Source organism: Larus michahellis, chromosome 2 (assembly GCF_964199755.1).
Source record: "Larus michahellis chromosome 2, bLarMic1.1, whole genome shotgun sequence".
In the NCBI taxonomy this organism is placed as follows: domain Eukaryota; kingdom Metazoa; phylum Chordata; class Aves; order Charadriiformes; family Laridae; genus Larus; species Larus michahellis.
Window position 1 is genome coordinate 168166204 of NC_133897.1, and position 24802 is coordinate 168191005.

Below are 24802 nucleotides of genomic sequence, written 5' to 3' on the forward strand. Positions count from 1 at the left end.
TGTCCAAATCTGAGATTGGAAAAGCAAGAGCAGGAGAGGAAACCACAGGCGTTGCGCTGCAAAGAGGCTCTGCTGGGGAAAGAACGGTTATCTGATTTCTGAAGGGAGCCCAGAAGAATCCAAAAAAACCCCAACCAGCAAGTGTGCATGCATCCAGTAAGTCAGTCTGCTAAGAACTGTTACTTCGTGACCTGATGAGATCACACAATTCACAAGAAAACCAGACATTAGGTAAAAAGTGAATGAATGGACTGCAGTCCTGATATTTGCCATCACACCTTGCAAATTGTTATTTTTTTCTGTTGGCTGCAAAGGTAGCTAGAAATAGAGGCAGGAGGTCGGTGAAAGAAAAGCAAAATCCCGGGATTCCAGAAGCTGGAGATTTCTCCAGAAAAAAAACCAACATTATATGGGCTGATGTTATTTTGGATTTTTTTGAAGTCGGCATACCCTGAGGCAGGACGGTGCCGGGGAATCGGCAGTACCCTGGCAGTGCTCTGTGGGGCTGCGGCAGGGAACCGGCTGGCTTATCTGCAGCCGCAATTGAAGGTGGCATTTTGAGTGTGCAATTACGCACATCCTTTCTTTTCTCATCTCCGCCAGCTCTTTCAATCCTGCTGCTCCTGCTAGTATTTACTGCTGAGGGCGGCTGAATTTTGTACACTGCCTGCTTGGCCTGAATTTCATCACACACACACACACACACACACACACATATATACACAGAGCATCCCACCTCCATCTGAATGCAGAGGTGGCAAATAATAAATAAATAAATAAATAAATAAATATATAAACAACAAAAAAACCCAGCTCTTTGTTTTCTGCCATCTCTGTTTATTGCACAGGGAAGGGAAGGCTGCCACGGTGGGGTGAGGAAGGAAAAGTGGGGAGGACAGAAGAGACATGAGGGGGGAGAAAACGTTAAGAACTCCCACATATTTCATGTAAATCTTCCTGTCTTTTTTTTTTTTAGTTCTTTTCTTTTTTTTTCTCTCGTACCTCCCTGTTAATTTCAACCCTGCCTGCTCCAGTGGAAATTCCTGCTGTGGAAAGGTATTATTTTTTTTTTTCTGTGAAAGCTGCGCTGGCAGCACATGGGTTTTGTGGCTGCACGGGAGCAATCTTGGTACCCTGGAGGCCACCAGCCCCTCCCTGCAGCTGCGATGTCTTCGAGAGCCCTGTGCCATCAGAGGTGCTCGGAGTCTTCTGCCCCCAGAAGCCCCTTTTTTGCAAACCTTGCAGAAAAGCCATTCTTCCCCTGCAACATCCACCCCTTTGGCGGATTTAATAGAAATTAAGCAATGAGTGGAAGTTGTTTTAGAGTATTTATGGGTGCTGCTGAAGGTGGGTTGGGGCAGAGGATTGGCCAGGTATAAAATTCTGACCTCAGTAGTTTCTCCTGGCTTCTTAAGATGTTTCACCAGCCCAGTTCATAACCCAGAATGGTAAAATGACAGCAGAGACACAGCCCTGGCCTCAATGACCACATGGATGTGGGGTATCCCCAGGTCCCTGCACCCCTCTTGCTGCTGCCCCTAGACCGGGGCTTTCCAGCCATGCCAGAGACACTTTCTGCTCAGTGGTGTTCCACCAAGGAGGGTCAGGCAGGGAGGGACCAAAAAAATCAGGGAGAAGGGACCTCTTAAAACATTAATAAAAAAAGCAAGCCCATTACTTGAGGAAATAAAAATCCATGAACCCTCTATCCATGCCCAGTGCTGGACTTGGGCATCCCAAACCCAGCCAGCGCTCGGGTGAGTCTATGCTGGAACAAGGTGGCCATGCTCACCCCTTTCCCACAGCGAAGCGAGCCAAAGGACAGAGCGAGGGCTGGAGCTTTTCCCCCTGGTTTCTCCTTGCACAGCAAAATGGTGGTTCCAAACTCTGGTTCCTTTCCAGCATCCTTTGCATTTCTCCTCTGTTTTGACTTAAAAAGTGACTTTGGCTTTCAAGTTTAAAAGAAGAGAAACAAGAGCTGACACTTGCGTCAATATGAAACAACAGTTTTTGCCTCATTTAGACTTAGCGCCACGAGTGTTTCTGCTTGCTGGTTTTTAAAAAGGAAACAAAACAACATTTGACACTGAGTGCTGGGTATCCCTTTCTTTCAGAAAGCTGCTCTGCAGCAAAGCTTCCCGTTCACATTCAAAGAGTGATTTAGGTTGGATGGGATCTCTGGAAATCTCTGCTCCAACCCCCTCCTTGCTCAAGAAGGGCCAACTTGGAGCAGGCTTTTTGTACTTCATTTGTGAAAAAAAAAATAATGCAATTTTCAGTTCAAAAAATTATCAGGAGGATTTCTATTTGCAGCTTCTCGTGGGAAAAGCTCTTCCTCTCCTGCCCTGTGTTTTTGGAAGCATCCCAACATTTTCAACCATCTAGAAGTTATCCAGGTGAGGGCTTTCATTAGCCACCACTAGCTCCTTCCTGGCTGATGGTCATCTGTATTAAATCACGCTCCAAGTTTGCTGGGGATAATTTAGCAAATCACTTGGCATTTGCAGTCTGCTCCCCCAAGAAAATCTGCTGTGCTTCTAACCGCAAAAGGAGGCAGCGGGTGTGCATTAAGTGCGTGCATGCTGTGTGTTTACAAACACATCCAAACGCTGCAGATCAGCTTTATGAGCACCGTGCACGGCAGCGGATGCAAATTCCTTTAGCTCAGTCAATGAAGCCAGCGCGTTTCGCAGCAGCCACAAGACCTGGCCTTCTGCATATTCCTCTGCAGTGTATATTTATCTAACTAATCTTCAAGATATTAGAGATAATCTTTGCCGTTTTCCTTTAATGAATGGCTGACACGCTCGCCTGGAAGCTGTTACTGGAGAGACCACCAGAGAGAAGAAATCAGATATCCTATCTCCAATCGTTTATCACTATCAGATCAGGGACGGAGCTTTTTCCCCTGTCTCTTTCCTCAATACCTCCCGGCGTGTTCGGTTATTAACCTCACTTAGCCTCCAGCAGAGCCTGGGACACCAAACCAGAAAGGTTCACGTTTTATTCCCCAGCTGCTCCGTGCCGGAAATCTTGGGGCAGAACAAGATAAGGAGGGAAGGCAAAGGAAGGTGGGGGAATCCTTAAAGATCTTGGCCACAAACGGGGCTTTCTTTAAGCCATGTCACTCACCCAGTGACGCCAACCTCTGCTGAGTCGGGAAAGGAGGAATTACTCGCTTGTTATCAGCTCCCCACCAAGGGCTGTGATCTCATTAGCTCTTCCAGACTAACGAAAGAGGGATGCCAGCCAAGGATGCTGCAGGAGCGGAGGATCATGGAGCAAGGGATGCTACCGGCCGCCGTGCTGCCATGAGCAAAACAGGCTTCCCAGCGAGGGGACTCAGTCTCTGAGTTAATATCCCTCCAGGAGCCAGGTTTAGACCCCCCCCAGCCATCCCAGTGCACAGCCAGAGAGTGTCTGCTTTCAGGACACTTCTATCCAAGCCTGCATCCCACAGGGTTGCTAAAATCCTTGCGTTAGCAAGAGTCAGTGCCACAAGGCGGACCAAATTCTGTGTCCATTAACTACTTAACAAAATTCCTTGTGCCCGCCCCCAACACATTAGAGTTAATGCTCTTCCTCATCTCCAGGCCAAAAGCCAGGGCAGATCTTTGCAGAACTGGTTTCCTTCCTATCCTTGGAGTATTTGGTTTGTGAAAGGCTGCAGAATGAGCACTGCAGTCATCTGGCTCAGTCTGAGCTTTCTTACCCCAACACTCTGGCTAGAAATGTCTAGAAATATTCACAACAGCCCTTCTTCTCAATGCAATCCCATGAACAAAACAGGAGCCGTCAACTCTTAAGTCCTCTGTGCAAAATCTACATGCTGTGCTTAGAATCATAGAATCATAGAATCATAGAATTGCTGAGGTTGGAAGGGACCTTTAAGATCATCGAGTCCAACCTTTAACCTACCCTGACAAAAGCCACTTCTAAACCATGTCCCTAAGTGCCCCATCTACCCTTTTTTTAAACACCTCCAGGGATGGTGAATCCACCACCTCCCTGGGCAGCCTATTCCAATGTTTAATAACACTTTCAGTGAAAAAATGTTTCCTAATATCCAATCTAATCCTCCCCTGACGTAACTTGAACCTGTTTCCTCTCGTCCTATCACTTGTCACCAGGGAGAAGAGGTCAGCCCCCATCTCTCTACAACCTCCTTTCAGGTAGTTGTAGAGGGTGGTAAGGTCTCCCCTCAGCCTCCTCTTTTCCAGGCTAAACAACCCCAGCTCCCTCAGTCGTTCTTCATAAGGTTTGTCCTCCAGACCCCTCACCAGCTTTGTAGCCCTTCTCTGGACACCCTCCAACACCTCAATGTCCCTCTTGTAGCGAGAGGCCCAAAACTGAACACAGTACTCGAGGTGGGGCCTCACCAGTGCCGAGTACAGGGGGATGATCACTTCCCTAGTCCGGCCCACCACAGTATTCCTGATACAGGCTAGGATGCTGTTGGCCTTCTTGGCCACCTGGCCACACTGCTGGCTCATATTCAGCCGGCTGTCCACAAACACCCCCAGGTCCTTTTCTGCCGGACTGCTTTCAAGCCACTCTGCCCCAGTCCTGTAGCGCTGCATGGGGTTGTTGTGACCCAAGTGCAGAACCCATCACTTGGCCTTGTTGAACCTCATACCATTGGTCTCAGCCCATCGGTCCAGCCTGTCCAGATCCCTCTGCAGATCCAACCTACTCTCAAGCAGATCAACACGCCCGCCCAGCTTAGTGTCATCTGCGAACTTACTGAGGGTGCATTCGATCCCTTCATCCAGATCATTGATAAAGATATTAAAGAGAACCGGCCCCAGCACCGAGCCCTGGGGGACACCACATGTGACCGGACACCAGCTGGATGACCGGACACCCACTGCTTAGTGGGACTGCAGTTGTCTACACTTTCTTGTTCAACTGTCACAACTCTGGGGTTGCTTTTCACCTTCCAGATGGCATCTGTGATCCTCAGTTATTTGTAATCTATTGGACATGGGAATGCTTCAAGCTTCCAAGCCTGGTTACACACCCTCTTCCTTGTCCCATCTCTCCTTTAGGGTAAACCTTAGCATGTGTTAGCACCCTGGTTTCACCCTGTTGTCCAGCTGGAAACCTAGTTTCTGGAAGGCAGCATATCCCTCAAATGAATAACAAAGGTCCAGGAGCCCAGGTTTAGCAGATAAACCTGGATGTGACTTTGGACAGGACTTTGTGACCAGGATATTGGAATAATTCAGATCATCTGGACATGAATGACAAGCACTTCTAGATGCCCTTTCACAGTGGCTGCTGGCAGCATCACCCTCCCAGGAGCCATCTCTTAATTTTCTCCTTCAAACTGGAAGTGTTATAACTTAAACCATAATGAAACTTTCCACCAAACCCAGCTGCTCTGCACCCCACTAACCACAAACCTGGCCTGTCAGGGACTGCAATATGTATATACCATATTTTGATGGTTACAATGAACACCAAGGGACATTTCATATATGTTAATATGAACACTGAAGGGGGTCTTGTCTGAGTTTGGACTGCCAAGATTGGAAGCCACTGAAAATCCTCTGAACAGCTGATATGACAGCAAGAAGAGTCTTCAATAGATCTTGACAGCTGTCCAGTTTTTCACATGCAAGTTGTGAGTGACAAGCTCTTTACTCTTTCCGCATGATTGGGTGGATATGGAGATTGAGGTCTATACATCTGAATTAAAAACCTTGGGCTAATCATGTCATCTCCTGGGTAGAGGCAGTCCAGGAATGTACACAGGCCCTCTTGGTTTGTTCCTTAGGGTGAGGAAATTGGATTAGAAAGGCTGGTGGACCCAGGTGTCAGTGACCATGTGCACAGCATGGAAGGGGAGTTACCCCAAGATGTTACCCAAAGACATATAACCTGAATGAGATTGTCTTGCACCCGTCTAGGTAAGCTGTTTTCCTAAAGATTTCACTCATTTGTCTAATTTTAGTCACCTTTTGCAGTTGATTCTGACTAAGGTTCCTACCTCATCTTCAAGAAGATGGGTTTAAATCCTGCTTTGGGATTGCCATGTCAACCTCCACTTGCAACAGCAGGTTAACTGGAGTCCTCGGCTTAAGGGAAGAAGAAATCCTCAGGATTCCATGAATGAGACATCTCAAAGCTTCATGGAGTCTTTCTTCAAACAGCTAGAGATAAAATCACTGTCCTCTTGTGCCAGCTGAGACACAATCCCTTCACCTCCCTACCCTGAGTGTCTTCTGCCAGAGTTAAATGGCATTTTCTTGTTCTCACCCCACGAAACATTCTCCAATCCCCATCCTTGGTTTTGGGATGTCCTCTCCTCTCCTTTGTGCCTCTCAGGCTGGAGCATTCTGATCCATGGGGTATTTCCCCACCTCTTTCAACCATCTCTCCAGCTTGTTTACCACATCCCCTGCTCCTTTGCTCTGGGAGCAGGACCTAGGGGAGAACCCCAAAGAGTTAACCCTCTTCAGTGGTTATCTGGGTGCATCTCTGTAGTTCCTGGGCTGGCGAAGCTCCCTGGAGCCAGTAATACTGCTGAGGATTTCGGCAGGGCGACAAAGCCACTTAGTATGTGCCACTCTTAGTAACAGAGCGGTGGTGGCGGGATGGGGCTGAAAGCATATCCCCGCTTTCAGGTGACACTGAAGAGGGGAGATAAGATTTCTCCTGGGGGAGGAGGGGCTGAGGAGCAGCCAAAGGAGAGGATGGGTACAGAGAGCTGTGAGGGACGAAATGGCATCCGTCATGGTCTGACAGTCTCTGGTTGTTTATTTTCTGCAGCTGACCCATCACAGGCATTTTCCCAACAGCTTGAAAAGTGAGATAACCAAGGGTTAAATCCTTTGCCAGAAATCATCAGGGCAGGATGAAGAAGCCTCCACCTCCATTTAAGCCAGACCTTTTATGGGAGACTCACGCAGGGTCAAAGAGGAGGTGCTTCCTGGTGTGGGTGCAATGAGCTGATGTGGTGCAGTGCATGGAGAGAGGATATCCAAGGGCAAATTCTTGGTGCACCCTCAGTAAATTTGCAGACAACACCAAGGTGGACAAAAGTGTTGACCTTCCTGAGGGTAGAAAGGCTCTACAGAGGGATTTGGACAGGCTGGATTGATGGGCCAAGGCCAATGGTATGAGGGTCAAAAAGGCTCAGTGATGGGTTCTGCACTTGGGTCACAATAACCCCATGCAGCGCTACAGGCTTGGGGAAGAGTGGCTGAAGAGCTGCCTGGTGGAAAAGGACTTTGGGGTGCTGGTTGACGGCCAGCTGAATATGAGCCAACAGTGTGCCCAGGTGGCCAAGAGGGCCAGTAGCATCCTGGCCTGTAACAGAAATAGTGTGTCCAGCAGGACTATGGAAGTGATCATCCCCCTGTACCAGCTCTGGTGAGGCCCCACCTAGAATACTGTGTTCAGTTTTGGACCCCTCACTACAAGACACTGAGGTGCTGGAGCGTGTCCAGAGAAGGGCAACAAAGCTGGTGAGGGGTCTGGAGCACAAGTCTTGGGAGGAGCGGCTGAGGGAGCTGGTGTTGTTCAGTCTGGAGAAAAGGAGGCTGAGGGGAGACCTTATCGCTCTCTACGACTACCTGAAAGGGGGTCATAGTGAGGTGTGGGTTAGTCTCTTCTCCCAAGTAACAAGCAATAAGACAAGAGGAAATGACCTCAAGTTGCACCAGGGGACGTTTAGGATGGATATCAGGAAAAATTTCTTCACCGAAAGGGTTGTCAAGTGTTGGAACAGGCTTCCCAGGGAAGTGGTCGAGTCACCGTCCCTGAAGGTGTTTAAAAGATGTGTAGATGTGGTACTCAGGGACATGGTTTAATGGTGGACTTTATAGTGTTAGCTTTACGGTTGGACTCAATGATCTTAGGCATCTTTTCCAACCTAGATGATTCTAAGATTCTAAACCAGCTCCTGGGAAAGAGGTGACTTAGCTCTGTATTCAGATGAGTCCAATATGCCAACCAAGGTAACCACGTTGATTGCCCACACATGGACATGTTGGTATCAGGCTGGAAGGCTCAGAGATGAGTGGAAGGTCCAGCTGCACACTGCTACCCAGAAACCCTCATGCAACAAGTTATCAGTGGAGAAAAGCATCCCAGCCAGAGGCGGAATGCACCAGCAGGCAAAGCATTAAGAGAAACCACCCCAGTGAAATAGACTCAGTAAGAGCTGGATGAAGGAAAGGGAGAGGAGACTGAAGTCCAGCTGGACCTCTCCTCTATCCCCCTGTTTGATTTTATGGGCTCTGAAATGTTGCCCATCTGCCCTTGGTGTATTCTGCTCTTTTTTAATTGAAACAGACAGAGGGTATTGACTAGCTATCAAAATTCATATCTATGCAACATTTCATTTCCAGTGGCCTCAGCACTCTGCCGCCACCTCTCCGTTATTCCCCATCGTTTCGATATAAAGGCAACTGTCACTTCGATAAATGGCCTCTAATGGTGGGTGGTGAAGGTGGGAGCTGGGGGAGAGCCACAGGCAATGGTGGGACAAAAAGCTTTCAGATCCTGTTGGAAAACTTCATCAGGAAAGAAAAAAACCACTCCAAGGGCTTTTATTTTTTTAATAACTGGGAGATTTAATTAATTGATTGACTATTAAGGCTAATATAATTTTGATGATGTCGCCTATCTTTTCTGCCATTGATTTTAAGTCAGGGTCTCTTTTTCGCCTTTTGGTTGTATTTTTGGTAATGGGGCCCGTTGTTATTAAAATTCAATTGAATTTTCACTATCTCTGCACCATAAGCCAGATGAGCCAAAAAGAAGGATGGAAAGGAGTGTTATTGGTATTTATTTAATTGCACGTTCACTGCTGCTGGTTTGGCTGTTCCTTTTTGCCTCAGCAGGCTGCTCTTTACGACAGATAGCAAGAAAGGAGTGCCCATACAGTTTATTCAATTGAATTTTCACTTACTTTCCCTTCCACATTAAGTGGCTTTGGTAATGGGAGAATTTCTTGATCTGAGGGGAAAACAAAGAAAAAAAGAAACGGGATCCAAAGTAAAGCTGCCTTTTTCTGATGTTGACAGCAAATATGCAGAGGTCACACTAAGGCAAAGGGCTCAGTCTTGTTTTTTTCATGCATATATTGATGTCCAGGTGGGTGTCTTGGGCATAGGGTCCAGCTGTGCCACCAGAGAAATGAGTTCAACCCCTTTTTCTGGTATCTCAAATCTATTGTTACATCTACAGGTGCTCAGACCCCTGCAGCCCCGTGCACACACACCCTGATGCTCACACCCCCATGGCACACACAGCCTCATGCACTTTCATAGACTCATAGAATTGCCTAGGTTGGAAGGGACCTTTCAGATCACAGATCATCTAGTCCAACTTTCTGTACCTATAGCAGCAAATAAAATCGGCCGGGCAAGTTCTTTGTAATGAGTGACGTGCACAGGTCACATCCAGCCACCTCAATGCTGTCACCCTCCAAAGCCTACGAGAAGGCAGACAGTGGGCAACCATGCTTGAGCCGTTGTGATGGTGCAGACACACCTTCTCCCTCTGCTGAGGGTCATAGTGTCAGGGTGAGCTGGGCCTCTAAATGCAGGCACCACCACAACCTTACAGGACAGACACAAATTCTGTGTCCTCTTTGATGGAAGAAAAAAATAGGCTTGGCTGATTTGGAGGCAGAGAAAGGTCTTCCTCAGCCTGATCTACAGCTTGGGTGAGAACAGTGAAGCAGAAGTTTTCCTTGCCACTGGGTCTGTCTCTCTGACACATCAGGATGTTTTTTTGCTGGCAGTGCAGGTTTAGGACCCTTGTTCTCTGCATCAGCAACTACCCAGTTCCTGTCAGAGCAATCCGATCATCCTCGGCAGAAATACAGGAGAAGACCATTAGGTCAAGCCACCATGGGTGAAAGTGCCTTCATGCCACCAGCCAGCACATCCAGTGCCATTCCTAGTCCCCATCCCAGCAATGTCACTCTTTGCCACAGCTGTGCCTTGCACCCCACCTTTATCCCTCACCAGCTTACCTGGAGTACGCTGTAGCAGGGCAGACACAGTGAAAATTCAATTGAATTTAACAACAATGGGCCCCATTACCAAAAATACAGAAGGACAGATAGTGATGTGCAGCTTGATAGCCATTAGATGTGGACTTTCTACTTGGCTTGCTGCCCTCAGGTTTCCTTTCTGACATTTGGGTGGTGCAGAATACCCAGAAACATTTGTTCTGCTATTCCCATCTATGCTGCCGGGACACCAGACCCTACCAGATACTGCCTGCCTGTGCTTCTCTCTCCTTTGCCATGGTCTTGGCTGCCCAGACCAAATCCTGCCTCCATCCCCTAAACCTGACACTGGTAGACCTGGAAAAGACCCTCCATTTCCCAAGTGTTTTGCATAGCTCCTGCTGGGTAGGCTGCCCACCCACATTCCCACCCCAGCTCAACCACGCAGCATCTGCCATCCCTGGAGGACACTGTCGCTGCCCTCCTGCCTTCCCCTCACTGGTATGCGCCCATGGGGCCAGCCTCACCAGTACTTCGCAGGCCTTGTGGCAAACAAATGCCACCCTGTAAGCATGTGCTTCCCCTTGCATTCCACAAATTCTTCGACATTCCTGCCTGCAGAGACCACTTTGCCAGCCCAGGTGACAACCATAGCAGGTTGCTCAGGTCCTCGGGGCCATCCTCCCCTGGGAGAGGTGCGGAGCGACCAACAGAGACACAGGGACCTGCACCATCAGGGCCACGCTCTGGCATCTTCCTGCATCAGGTCACCCTTGCATTAGATGCATCATGTTGCTTTTTGAAGCCTCGGATACCTCCTTAGTAAAAACAGCACTTCTCCATGCAGGTGGAGAAGTGCACTGAGCCATCCCCCCATGTCAACCCAGACATCCCTCCATGGCCCTTCTTCCACAAGTTGAGTGAAACTCGTGACCTCTGTTGTCAAAGTCCACCCTGCTTATGGTATTGGCAGCGTATGAGGGAGACCGTGGGCAGCTGGGTTTGCCTCCACAGCACAGTGGAGCTTGCTCACCCCAAGAGGGATGCTAGCAGGGCTCCTTGCTGTATCACATAGGTTCAAAAACACCTTTGCAGGATTCAGAATCCATATCTGTTAGTACCTTTTGAATACCTTGCCAAGGTTGTGTGAGAAACACACATGGTGCAGGATATCCTGCACCAACCACATGCAGGAACCTCCTTTTCCCACTGAACACCAGACAAGATATTGTCACTGGCCACCGATTTCCTCCTACTCGTGCATGGCTCCAGAAGCAGCCTTACCAGAAATAAATCCAACAATTAAACTAGCATTATGACATTAGCTTTTAAAACCCTCGTCCTATGAAATAATGTCCCTGTGTTAGCACACCGCACGCAGAAAGCTGCAGGGGCGTAAAACTTTTATTATTAAAATTAACATTTAAAACCTGTACCATGAAGTAATGTGTGAGGTGAGCGTGGATAAATCAGACAGTTAAACTAGTAACGTAACATTAGCAGTTAGAATCGTGACCATGAAATAAAGTCAAGGTTAGGAGATGGATAAATCAGGCGGCTCAGCCAGAGCTTCTTTATGTTAACACTTGAAATTCCCTGACCAGGGGGTAAAAGAGCCAGATAGGGAAATTAAACAGGGCACAAAAATGACCAATACAGGGCCTGATTCTGGTGTTGTGCAGCCATAGGCTAAATCAGGAGTCACTCAGGAGGGGAAAAACAGAGGAGATGGGGGCTGTTCAAGCTGTTTCGGAGGCTGCAGGGATGTTCAAAAACAGTAAGTAAACATTCATCTCCTCCCAAGAAAGTGGTCTTCCCTGAGGTTTTGTTGCCTGGCTTAAGGATGGCTGGGCTCCAGGACCGGCGGTGTTCGGACTGCATAAGCTGGAGGTAACTGTGGGGAACCTGAACGGAATGGTTCATTCACTGGTGACAGCCACACTGCAGGTTTCCTCAGGACACTTGTACTTATCTGTTTTCTCCACAGTGACAACCTGCACCTCTATAACCTCAGCCATAACCTATATTGTCACCACGAGCCATTAGGAAAAACTTCTAGCACTGCTCCACACAGCAGGAAACTTCCTTACCAATATTGTCATCTGTCTGTGAGACTCAGGCCTTGTTTTCTACCATGAAGTTTACTAAGACCTTTACCCATTTTTGCTCTACAATCCTTTCCAAGAAGAGATAACACCAAGTTGCTCTCACCTACTCAGCAAAACCATCATGGGATGATCAAACTCAGTGGGGAAAGACTGGAGGTGCCGAGGTGTTTTTCTCCTTCTCTGGATGGGTGAAGGGGACCAAACCCCTGGCTAGAGAGGACTGGGAAGTCTATTTCTAGTAGACATGGTCTTAGGGCGTTACACAATGTAGTGCCAAGATGTCCCCAAGTCTTTTGCTGCATGAAGTTTCGAGTGCGGAGAAATGACGAGAAAGAGGGAAGGAAAAGGCAGGGTGGTGATGGGAATGGGGTGGGATATGATGTCATCTTCCCACCCCCAAGGGAACCCTGAATTATTAATCAGAAAAGAAAGCGGTCCTTGCAACCCAAGCCGAGGCGGCTCTGATTTCATCTCTTGACAGCCCTGGCGCTTGGCTGCGCCGACCTGTCCCGCTTCCAGAAGGGAGCGCGTCTCACAGGGACAGATGGCGTCAGGGGGCCGGGGTGACCATAACGGTGGGGGGGCAGCATGGGCTCACATCCCTGTGGCATCAGCACTAAGATCAGCCGTGACCTCCAACTACATCCGCAGCCCCTCTTGGGTGGTGGAAGGAGGAAGGTGGAAGACTTGCTCCCTCCTCACTGCCCTCTGGGGTCTCTTGGCATGGATGGAGGTTGCTGGAGACATCCCCTCCCATGGGATCAGGAGGACAGCCTTTAGTTGTCGTAGGCACTGGGGATATGCTCACCTATGGATGCACCAAAATTTCTCTTCACCAAATGCTATGCAGCTCCCTTTCAGTGATCTACGTGCAATGAGCTGCACAGTTCTCAGCCTAGGTGGAAGAAATAAGGTAGAGACCAGTGTCTTCAGCATCACTCTTATCTTGTTGCCCAGTTTGATCAGCCTGGTCCTGTTGTCTCACTCTCACCTCATCCCTTTTCTCCCTTCCTTCCCAGGCGTGCACTCCACAGGCTGACATCCGGAAGACCAAACCCTTTCCCAGTGTGGTTGCTTTTCTCTCTCTCCACCCCTAGCAGTGATGATTCTGAAATACATAGTGGCATTTGTGGTGCGTCAGGGCCAGATCCTGCCCTTGACATTGTTGTGAGATTTTCAGAAGCATGCATTGTGTTTTCACCACTTGGTATCAAGAGGGAAAAAGATGGGGAAGCTCAGAAAAGAATTGCAGCATCTGCTAAAGCATCTTGACAGCGATTCAAGTATTTGAGGATATGAACTTTTATTATTTTTTAAATTAACAGTGTATTTTAACCAATGAAAGGGCAATGAATATTGACTGGGAAAGAGTTGGAATCAGGGTTGGGAGTAAGTTCTAATTACAGAAGCAAGAGTAATTGCCCCAAAAAACTCAGATTTCTCTCCCCTTTGGAGGGTGTCCAGACCTATGATACTTCTCATTGCCCCACTGTAGACCAGTAGCTCATGGTAGCTGGTAACGCACTCTACAGAAAGGCTCGTCCTTGCTTTGGAGCTGAGTCTGGGAGGAGGGAAGATGAGGGAGGTTGACCTTCCTGGTGAGTCATTCCTGCAGGTCACAATGGCTGATCCTCTCCTCCAACTTTGGGGTCCTGTATGGGGAGGAAGACTCCTCATCTCTCTCATTGCAGCAGATCTAAGCAAAACATGAAAGCTGTTATTTTCCATTTCGACACCCATATCCAGAACTCTTCTATAGAGAGCAGGGGCTGTGGCAAGCCAATAGGCTAGCTAACCACTTCAGACTTTGCATCTATCTTTAATTCTGCAACCCTATACCATTTTCTCCCCCTTAGGGAGCTGGCGTTGGGCTGATTCAGCTGAACAAATGCAGGAGTGAGGTGAGCTGTGTCCTGAACTCTGGCTCTTGGATCAGTCTGCATTGACTCCATAGAAAGCCCAAGGTAACCGGCCCAGTCAAAGGCACAGCAGATACTTCCCTATAGTCAGATCAAAGTCCTCTCTCGGTAAAATGAGCCACATGGGTGGTTGGTAGCCAGGAGAGAGAAATCAGCACTGTTTCTACTGTTCAGACTACTATTGCTTGATATTTTTTGCATTTTTATCACTTGGGATCCCACCCATGGGCCATCAAATATCCCTTATGCTGCTTCGTGTGTCCACAAAACCTCTAAAGGTCATGGAGCATGTCAGCAACATGTGAGGCCTTCACGTCTGCTAGAAAAATAAGGATATTGGGAATACAGGATGAAATGCCACTGGAAAATTGATCAGTAGGGTCATTGAATCACAGGTAGTGATCCCCTCACCTGAGAAGAGACACCTACATCAAGTTGAAAAAAGGCACCCTAGATTCCACTGGCAATATCATAGAATCATTAAATAATTTGGGTTGGAAGGGACCTCTAAAGGTCATCTAGTCCAACCCCCCTGCCATGGGCAGGGACGTCTTCAACTAGATCAGGTTGCTCAGAGCCCCGTCCAACCTGGCCTGGAACGTTTCCAGGGATGGGGTATCCACCACCTCTCTGGGCAACCTGGGTCAGTGTTTCACCACCATCATTGTAAAAAATTTCACAGAATCACAGAATGGTTCAGGTTGGAAGGAACCTTAAAGATCATCTAGTTCCAACCCCCCTGCCATGGGCAGGGACACCTCCCACTAGACCAGGCTGCTCAAAGCCTCATCCAACCTGGCCTTGAACACCTCCAGGGATGGGGCATCGACAATTTCCCTGGGCAATCTGTTCCAGTGCCTCACCACCCTTACAGTAAAGAATTTCTTCCTGACATCCAATCTAAATCTACCTTTTTTCAGTTTGAGGCTGTTACCCCATGTCCTATCATTACACTGCCTGACAAAGAGTTCCTCCCCATCCTTCCTGTAGCCCCCTGTAAGTACTGGAGGGCCACTATAAGGTCTCCTTGGAGCCTTCTCTTCTCCAGGCTGAACAACCCCAACTCTCTCAGCCTGTCCTCATAGCATAGGTGCTCCATCCCTCTGATCATCTTCGTGGCCCTCCGCAGGGCCAACAGGTCCATGTCCTTCTTGTGTTGAGGACTCCAGAGCTGGATGCAGTCCTCCAGATGGGGTCTCAAGAGAGCGGAGTAGAGGTGCAGCCAGAGCAGAGTAGAGGGGCATTTCTTCCTTAGATCTCATCTAAATCTGCCTTCTTTCAGTTTAAAACCATTACTCTTTGTCCTGTCACAACAGGCCCTGCTAAAAAGTCTGTCCTCATCTTTCCTGTAGGCCATGTTCAAGAACTGCAAGTCAGGATTAAGGTCTCCCCAGAGCCTTCTCTTCTCCAGGCTGAACTCCCCAACTCTCTCAGCCTGTCCTCACAGAAGAGGGGCTCCAGCCCTCCCAACATCTCCGGGCCCTCCTCTGGCCCCGCTCCAACAGCTCCATGTCTCTCTGTGCTGAGGCCCCAGAGCTGGAGGCAGCATTGCAGGGGGGTCTCCCCTGAGTGGAGTAGAGGGGCAGAATCCCCCTCCCTTGCCCTGCTGGCCACTCTGGTGGGGATGCAGCCCGGGGTGCGGGGGGGCTTTCTGGGCTGTGAGTGCACATTGCCAGCTGGTGTCCATCTTTTCATTCACCAGTACCCCCAAGTCCTTCTTGACAGGGCTGATTTCCATCCCTTTATCCCTGGTTTGAGCCAGCTGGTTCTGCATAATGGGAGCCTGGATATACAGCTCAGATGTGGATGACTTTGCTGTTGACTCCTCTACTCATTGAGATGAATCCTACCCAAAGTTTTCAGTGCAAATACCTATCGGCATTTGTTATTGTGCCTGACAAGGTCTTACTCCCTGAGACCTGCTGTGCTGAACATGTTGAAAATATGGCTTTAAGTAAAGAGGGTTTCTACAGGTTGATTCAAGTGCCTTGTGCTTTGTATGCAAATTGCAATGTGGCTGTGATATATCAAAGTCGAGAAGTGTGCAAGTTCAGTTATTCAAACTGCAATAATGGAAACAGATCTTAAATTCACCGGAACGCGTTTGGAGGCTGGTACAGAGTTATGGTGCATGAAACAAGACAAGTCCAACAAAGAGCAAATAGTTCAGCGTCTGCACCAGGCAACTGCCAAAAAGAAATTTTCTTGAAACCTTCAGCACAAATTACGAGGTAAAATTGTAAGAGTGATTGAAAAGGTGGAGCTCAGTCTGATTTTTGTATTGCGAAATCACTGAGAACAAGGATGATACAGAAATAGGGTTGCAGCAAGAAGGGATAGGAGCTGACCTGCTGTGGCCGTGCTCTGAGTTTGTCATTCCAGAAGGATATTAAAATTATTGCAATCCTCAGTGAAACTTTGAAAATTGTTTAAAAATTAAAAAAATAATAATAACAAGAAAATCCTTGCAGTGAAAGCGAAGGATCACCAGGATAACTTTCAGATTTATAGGCTGTGAAGGCTAATTTCAAAGCACCCATATGAGGTTCTGTGTTTCAAGGCAAAAGAAGACATGAAGGGCTGAAATCAACACATCCTATCCCTGACAGACCCTCATTGCCAGTTCTTTGGTTTCCACCTCCAAGAACCACTTTGCAGGGTGAGTTCCTGCAGATGGGACAGATGCAGTGAAGGAAACAGTGGAGAGAGTCCCCTTGCAGTGAAAGTTTGCCTCCATTGCAGAAGTTATTTTCCTCTTTCCTATTTAATTAGTCTTAGAAGTCCTAAATGCAGCAGGCGGTTAGCGTACAGCTCTGCCAAGGGGATGATGCTCATGTCTTCTCCATGCTTACATGCTCAGCTTCATTTTAAACAGCCCTGGAGAAGAGCTTCCTATTTCCACCCCACCACCTTCCTCTCTGTGTGGCCTTTCTCATCTTTTCTTTCTCATCTCCCTCTTTTTGCTTTTCTATTGAGTGAACCAGGGCTGACTGCAGAAGTCATGACCCGCGTCATGGCAATAGGATGACTATCGGTGAATTTGGGGTCCCCAACAAGAAAGAGCTCCGTTAGCAATTTTTGTTGTCTTCAAGGGTGTGTTCAGGGCATGAACTCTGAATGTGTGTGTGCACATGTGGACATGTGTAGGTACTTATAGGTAGATATACCTGGAGTTATCTGCATAACTAGAAACCCATGTGCGTCTCTCCATATAATAGATATGTGCATATCTGTGAATACCTAATGCTTATTTAAACTCGGCCCCGAAACCCAGCTGAGACCTCTTGTGGTTCCTACCACGGATGGCTACTCAGAAAGGCTGACGCAAGGACTTGGATTCCTGGGAGACCTCTCTCTCTCTGCCTCATAAGCAAAGTGGATTTCCCGAGAGGTTTGAGGATGCAGAAGGGAGCTGCTCGCTCAGCAGCTGTGCTACAGGGAGTGTTTCCTAATGGGGCACTTGCAACGGGGTCGATGGGGCAGAACCTTTTTCTGGAGGGAAGAGGCTTGAGGAACAGAAACCTTTCCCTTCACTTTAGGGGTTACGTGTCCAGCTTTGAACCTGTATCTTGGGTTTTTTTGGAGCTGTGTTCAGCCAATAGAAAATCTGTCCTGGATGCTGAAAGAGCTTGGGGAAGACAGTGGGAATATTCCCCTACCTCTGCTGGGGCTGGCAGCCTTGGATAGAAGTCAGTATATTACTTATTAATTGTGTTTTCTTCCTTCTAGCAGCCATAAGAAGCAGCTTGAATGCACCCCAGTTGCCATGTTAGACCCAAACACGGGGAGCCAATATTTAGGAAAACTCCATGAATAAGAAATCCTAAAATTTCCATTTTTATTTTTCTTATTTTTGCGTGGGGTTGGATGCCACAGCAATCCTCCATGTCACTTGCAGTCCAGTATCACACAGGCTTTCGCCCAGTGCTCAGTGTATCAGACCAGGGCAGCAGCACTGTATAAGTGGTGCTCCGTGACTGGAGCAGTGAACAGTAGATTTAAAGTTCTTGGATCTCCAGTTTAACCCACAGATTTTCCAAGTAACATTTGCTCAGTAAAACATTTCCAAGAGTGGGATTTACTGTCATAATTAATAGGTTATGATTAGGTCAATAACTTTCATCAACCTAGCCGGGAGAGAACCTATTAATGAAACTGTAAAACAACGTAAACTCTACGGAGAAGATAGGGGGGAGAATTTACAACTTCCCAGAAGCCCTAGTAACTAAAGGGACGATTTACAGGAAGTAAAATGAACCGGGCGCCCATAAAACACAACCAAAATTATACCCATATCCAAACAAGACAAATTAAAAAGGTTTAAGTGGATTTCTCAGCCCAAATAAAACAGAGCATCTCAATTGAGAGGAGACATTTCATGTGGCGTTTTATGGAGTGCAGGAGGGGAAGATGCATGGAAATGTGAGAGCACATCAAACAGGTCGATAAGAAATCAGCGGCATAACCTGACACCCCTGATTGCCCCTTCAGTCTCAGCCTGTAGGATGTGGTCCAGCAGTCACAGCCAAGTTTAGAGTAACAAGGCAGCACGGTCAGCAGCCACTTCTGCTCCACAGCCAAAATACAGAGATCTTAGATTAAAATTCAGAAAGTCTGGAATGAAACATGTTCATCCTGCAGCCTGTGGAAAGGTGTCCTTTCCATTTTGGTTGTCCTGAGAGGACATTGCCCAACACCACAGAGTAAACCACTTCAGTTGCTGCCCAAAGTCATCACATCTTCTGACTGCAGGACCAGATCTGTCCTCTACTCCCTTTTTTAGCTTTCTGAAAAAATAGACTGCAATTTTCTGGGTGTACAGTGGGCAAAAAAACATGTTCTAATCCCAGCGTACTTTCTCAACTCTACAATGAGGCCCATGGCCAACAGTTCCTTGGGACCACATAGCAAACTTTCTCTATGCAGTGGTGCTTTTCCAAGGCTAACCATGGACTTTCTCATCCTGAGCTTTCCTGTGGGTGATCCATCTTCAGCTTAGCTTCTCAGCACAGCAAAGCCTTTTGAAATGAGACCTTTCCCAGCACAAAATCTAACTCTCCAAATGCCGTACGATCTCTGGAAGAAATGCGTGCCTGAAACGTGGATTGCTGGATGTTCTCTGTACCAGACAGCTGAGGGATAGTAGGACACCAGTGACATGAGGACAGCACAAATACTTGTACAATCTAATTTTTCTCTGTGCTTAGGTGCAGCCCTACAGTAACAAAACGTCTTCCTATTCTCCCTTTCGATTACAAGTATTGTATACCTCCCAGTCACCAGCCATCTGCTACCTTCATTAAGAGGAGCCAGCAGAAACCATGTTAAAGTTTGTTTCTTCATCAACATATGGTCAACGAAGATTATTAAGGACTAGAATGTCTCTCTTAAAAGGAAAGGCTGATTTGGGTCTTTTCAGTCTGGAAAAAAGAAGACTGAGGGGGGGGTCTTATCAATGCTTATAAATATTATAAAGGGTGGGTGTCAGGAGGATGGGGACAGGCTCTTTTCAGTAGTGTCCAGTGACAGGACAAGAGGCAACAGGCACAAACTTGAACATAGGAAGTTCCATCTAAATATGAGGAGGAGCTTCTTTACTTTGAGGGTGACAGAGCACTGGAACAGGCTGCCCAGAGAGGTGGTGGAGTCTCCATCTCTGGAGATATTCAAAATCCACCTGGACGCATCCCTGTACAACCTGCTTTAGGTGACCCTGCTCTGGCAGGGGGGTTGGACTAGATGATCTCCAGAGATGCCTTCCAGCCCCTACCATTCTGTGATTCTGTGATATGGGTTTGAGTGCCACAAAGCACCACTATGATGAACTTTTCCAAGGTCTTGGACATCACAACCTGACTGGATATTACTTGGATAGCACTGTCCTAAATGCATGTTCTCTGCAGCTGTGGTGGCTGTGGTTAAAGTGTTTTGACTCCAGTCCCTCCAGGAATGGACAAAACCCCCATTGTTCTGCACGCTGCACAAATGACTTTTTTTTTAAACAAAAACTTGTTGATTTAAACATCTACTCAAGAGACTCTACCACAACCCTCTGCAAGATCCTCTAGCAGTTAATTATCCTCACTCTTGTAATTGCGTTTATAAAAGCTACTTAATTTGACAAGACCGATTTCCCATAACCCCCTGCTGATTAGCATCATGTTCCTGTAATTCTTTATTAATCCAGTCCTTGTGAGGTTTTCCTTCATTTTGCCTAGAATCAATGGCAGGCAATAATTATCCAAGTCATCCTGTTTATAAAGTACTAGCATGACATTAGTTTTCTTCTAGTCCCCTGGATTGCCCAGGCCTCCAAGGCATCTTGAAAACCAACAGTAACACTCCTTGGCCACTTCCTACAAAACACTTGGATATAGTTAAGAGCTGTTTTCAGAAAGTTTTGTGTTTTTAAGAGGGGCTATTTGGTATGTTCCACAGTTAATGCTGGCCTGTAAACCTTCCCTTCACTTTAATCAGATACAAATCTGCTTTTCCCCCCAAATACAAAACAAATATCTATTGAAAATGCATGCTGTGCACATTTCCCTTCCAAGGAGGAATCAATACTGTGGTTATTATAGCTCCTTCTGTTCCCAAAGTATTTAAACTCTTTGCTGTCCTCAGCTCTACTGGCCAGAGATGTCTCATGTCTTTTTGCTCATCTTACTGATTTTCCACATTTCTAGTGCAAATTCAATGTCCTCTACTACTTTTTTTTTTTTTTTTCCATTTGATGTGTCTCTCGCCTTTCCCTTTGCCTCTGAGCCAAGCCAGTTTTTCACACCAGTGTCACCAGTGTCACTCTTGGTGCAAGGATTATTGCTTTGGGGGCACTTTGTTGTTTTCTAGTTTTTTTAAACCATCTCCTACCATCATTCACATTTTTCCATTCCATTTCATTTTTTACCATCTGAATTGTCTTTTAGGAGATTTTTCCATGAACGTGATCCTTGTAAAATGAGATGTTCTGAGCTAATTTTGTTTGAACATGACAGATGCAAACAAGGGTGGGCATTGCCACCCAAAAAACAGCCACAGATGTTGTTTTGGCCGGCCAGCAGCCCTTTGCATCCCAATGGAGAGCTCCACACCTTGATTGTGACCAGATCTGAGGTTTGCAATTGTCACTTGTAAGTTTTGGAAAACCCCAAAGTTATCTGAAGGCTGGCAGTCTGACAACTCCAGCACACATTGATCCAGATGAAATGCTTCAGCAGCTGTCTTCTTCTCACCTATGCATTGCAGGTAAGTGCTTAAGGTGCAGGCCAGCCCACATCATGGTGGGGAGTGTTGGCAAGGTGCAGACACCACCAACTAGCACTGCTCCTGCCCTGGCTTTTAGGACATTTACCCACAACCATTCCAGATAATTTGCAACCAAGCTGCCCACGGCTTGCAAACAGAAAATGCTGTTTTGACACTTTCTCCCTTGTTTGCTTGCTCAAAATACATTGTAACCAGAGACTTAAGCATACCAGTGGTTAAAGCTGGTGGAATAGTATCCTCAAAAAAGTTTCCATGGAAGCATTTTTTTCTTGCAAAACCAGAAATTTTGGATAAAAAGAAATTTTTCCACTTACTGCTGCTTCAGTCTTCCGCTAAACATTTATGAACTTTAAACCAGTTTATTTTTCAGGCTTGGGTTTTCTCAGAGGGAAAGTGTTTCAGCTTACGTTGTTTTGTTCCACTTGACCCTCTTCTTTCCCTTTCCTCCTCTCCCAGATTGTCCAAAGAAAAAGATTCTGTGAACCTTTTTTTTTTTCCTACACTAGTGACTGTTATTTATATTTCTAGTCCCTTCCACCACTTCTCCCCTTGGATCCGCTAGGCTTGCAGTAATTTGAGATTCACACTCAAAGTAACTGAGTCGCTGCTAACATGGCAAAGACTCTGCATGACCAGGGCTGCTGCGCTTGGAGGTGACCCTCTGGCCTGAGCTGGTGCCGTTAATCTGAGGTATGCCAGCAGACTGGGAGGCATTTCTTTACCTCTTCAGTCCCTTTATTCCTTCAGATCTTCCTGAAATTATCTATGGTAGGTGAATTTGCCAGTTCAGTGGAGCAGATGCTTTCCCATGGGGATGAAGTCTCAAAGACAGTAAGGAGACATTTCCCTTTCTATTCAACGTCCTGGGGGTTAACACACCCATCCTGGATGTCAGGCACAGGGAACACAGTCCCCCAAATTTGTGCTATTTGATCAGGGTGCTCACATGAGGGAGGTAGGTCCAAACCCCACCTGACTCATTCAGAAGTGGCAGCCACATGAAGTGACTGGTGGAAAAGAAGATGGAAGCAGGTCTGAGGTCTGAGAATGGACAAAGTTTCTGCACTGCTCCTTCAGCAGCTTCTGCTGGAGTTTCTCTGTTGCTTTGAGGTGCATGGACTTTTGGGGGTCTTTAAATTGTTTTTGCAATTGCTCAGATCCACTGACTGAAAATCCCACCAACTTGCAGAAGAACATTGGAGAAAAGCATGCAAGATTCTCCTACAGCTGAGAGTTTGTGAGACTTCATCCCATGAGTATGGTCAGTTGGAGACTTGCAAAAAACAGTGACAAGGTCATAGAGGGGACAGAGCTGCAGCTGAGAGACCTGTCACCTCAGCTGGCCAATGGGGACTATTTTTATGGTTTTCTGGTAAGACAAATGTTTTCTCAGATCTGCCTGCTGGGGCTGACATTATTCTCACAGACGGAAGTTGCTGGCCAAGATGAGTCATCAAGAAAAGGAGCTGAAAACCCAGGTCATCTGGCCCTCCTAACAGCCCATGGGTCTGCTCATGCTTTCTGTAGGGTTGAACTGGAAAAGAATCAGGTACATTGCACTCAGTCAGACAGAATCAACTGTAAAATAAACAGCAATATTGCAGGAGCATGTTGGTGTCAGGCATGAGTGAAGTTGCGTGCCAAAACAAAGGCATTCAGGATTGCTTGAAGGTGTGTTCAGCACTCGCGCTTTTAATTGGTCAGCTTTTACACATAAAAATGAATTATTACATGTGTAAAGACATCATTGCACATGTAAAAGTAAATTATTGTGCATATAAAAACTTTACTGCACATCTAAAAGTAAATTATTGTGCATGTGAAGTAGATTTCTGTATATTTTTTTCTTGTACCTCCTGGTCATTATTTTCTTAACACTTGTAATCTCTCATTTTGAACATGTTGAAGTTACATGAAAGATCCCTTCCCTCTCTGCTTTAGCAGTTTTAAGACAGATGCACGACTGCTTTTTGAAGAGAAGTATCCAAAATACAGGTCGACTTCCAAAGAGCTTGTAGAGGGCTTGGTGTTCCTGGAAATCATCCCTACCACCTTGATTGCCTGGATTACTTTCTAAGCAAGTGGAGACAGTGTCATACAGTGGAGATAAAGCAGTGCAGGTCCATGCTCCAACTGTACCAGGCATACATGAGCTGGGGGAATCAGACACAGAAGCAGCAAGTCACACTCTTCTAGATGAGCACTGACTGCACATGAATTCCTGGCAACTGCATGTATTAATTATGATCACAAAACTGCCTGCCAAACTCCCGCAGTAGTCTGATAGCCACATGCCTTCAGATTTCTGCCATGGCCAGAGCCCAACTCCTTGCTCCTGGGTTAAGATTTATGGATGATATCTTTCCCCTCTCTCTCACATGAGTTTAAAAGCTTTGGCCTCAAGGGCAGGCCAAGCTCCCATCATGTTTTGCATTGCTGTACCAGCACAAAACTGCTCCTAGGCTCAGCAGAGCTAGTCCTGGAGAGCTTCTATGTCCCTTCCCCACAGCAGCTGGATGCAGGGGGAGCATACAAAAGTGTTGATGTGCCCCGTGAGATCATTCACAGCCACGACGAATCTAAGGCATATGGTTCAGAGCACAGCTCTGTAGATTTATTCATGCACACCCATGGCTTGGTACCAGACAATTTCAGATCCAACTGGAACTTCTTTACCACATCTCAGAGTGGGATTGGTCAGTTGTTTTGGAGAATTTTTTCGCCATCCAACCTTCACGGAGGAAGATCTTCCTACAGGTTTCCTGTGTGGTGTCCTCCAGAGGTGCGCAATGAAGCCCCAGAGGGATGGGAAGATCCATTCAGCATCTGAAAATCTGGAAGAAATAAGCCTGGGAACAGAAGACACTCAGATTTGCTTCCATCTGCCAGGAAAAGCTGCAGGAGAGAAGAAGACGAAGAGAAAGCCTCACTGAAGAAGTTGACTCGGTCTCTCATGCCTGAACTAGGGACATGCTGAACTGGAGCTGGGCACAGAGTCAGTTCATATCCAGCCACATCATTTGAGATCCACGCATCATTTGTCAAAGAATGGCAAGCTCTTGCTCATAGAAATTAGAGTTGTACACCATACCATGATTTTACCACAAATTATGTCATAGACAGATATCCCACCAAGACTGCTTCTGGTCTTATCCCTAAGTAAGGACCAGTCCTTCATCCAGTTGTGATGAAAACCTCCCCACTTGCAAGGCACTGCCACAGAAAAACAGGAGGACTGAAACCTTATTTAATCATACCTGGACTTCTGCAAAGCATTTGACACTGTCCCACACAACATCCTTGTCTCTAAATTGAAGAAATATGGATTTGATGGATGAACCACTCAGGAGATAAGGAATTGGCTGAATGGCCACACTCAAAGAGTTGTGGTCAACAGCTTGATGTCCAAGTGGAAACCAGAGATAAGTGATGTTCCTTAGGGGCCAGTACTGGGACCAGTACTATTTAATATCTTTGTTGGTGACATGGACAGTAGGATTGAGTGCACTCTCAGCAAGTTTGCTGATGACACCAAGTTG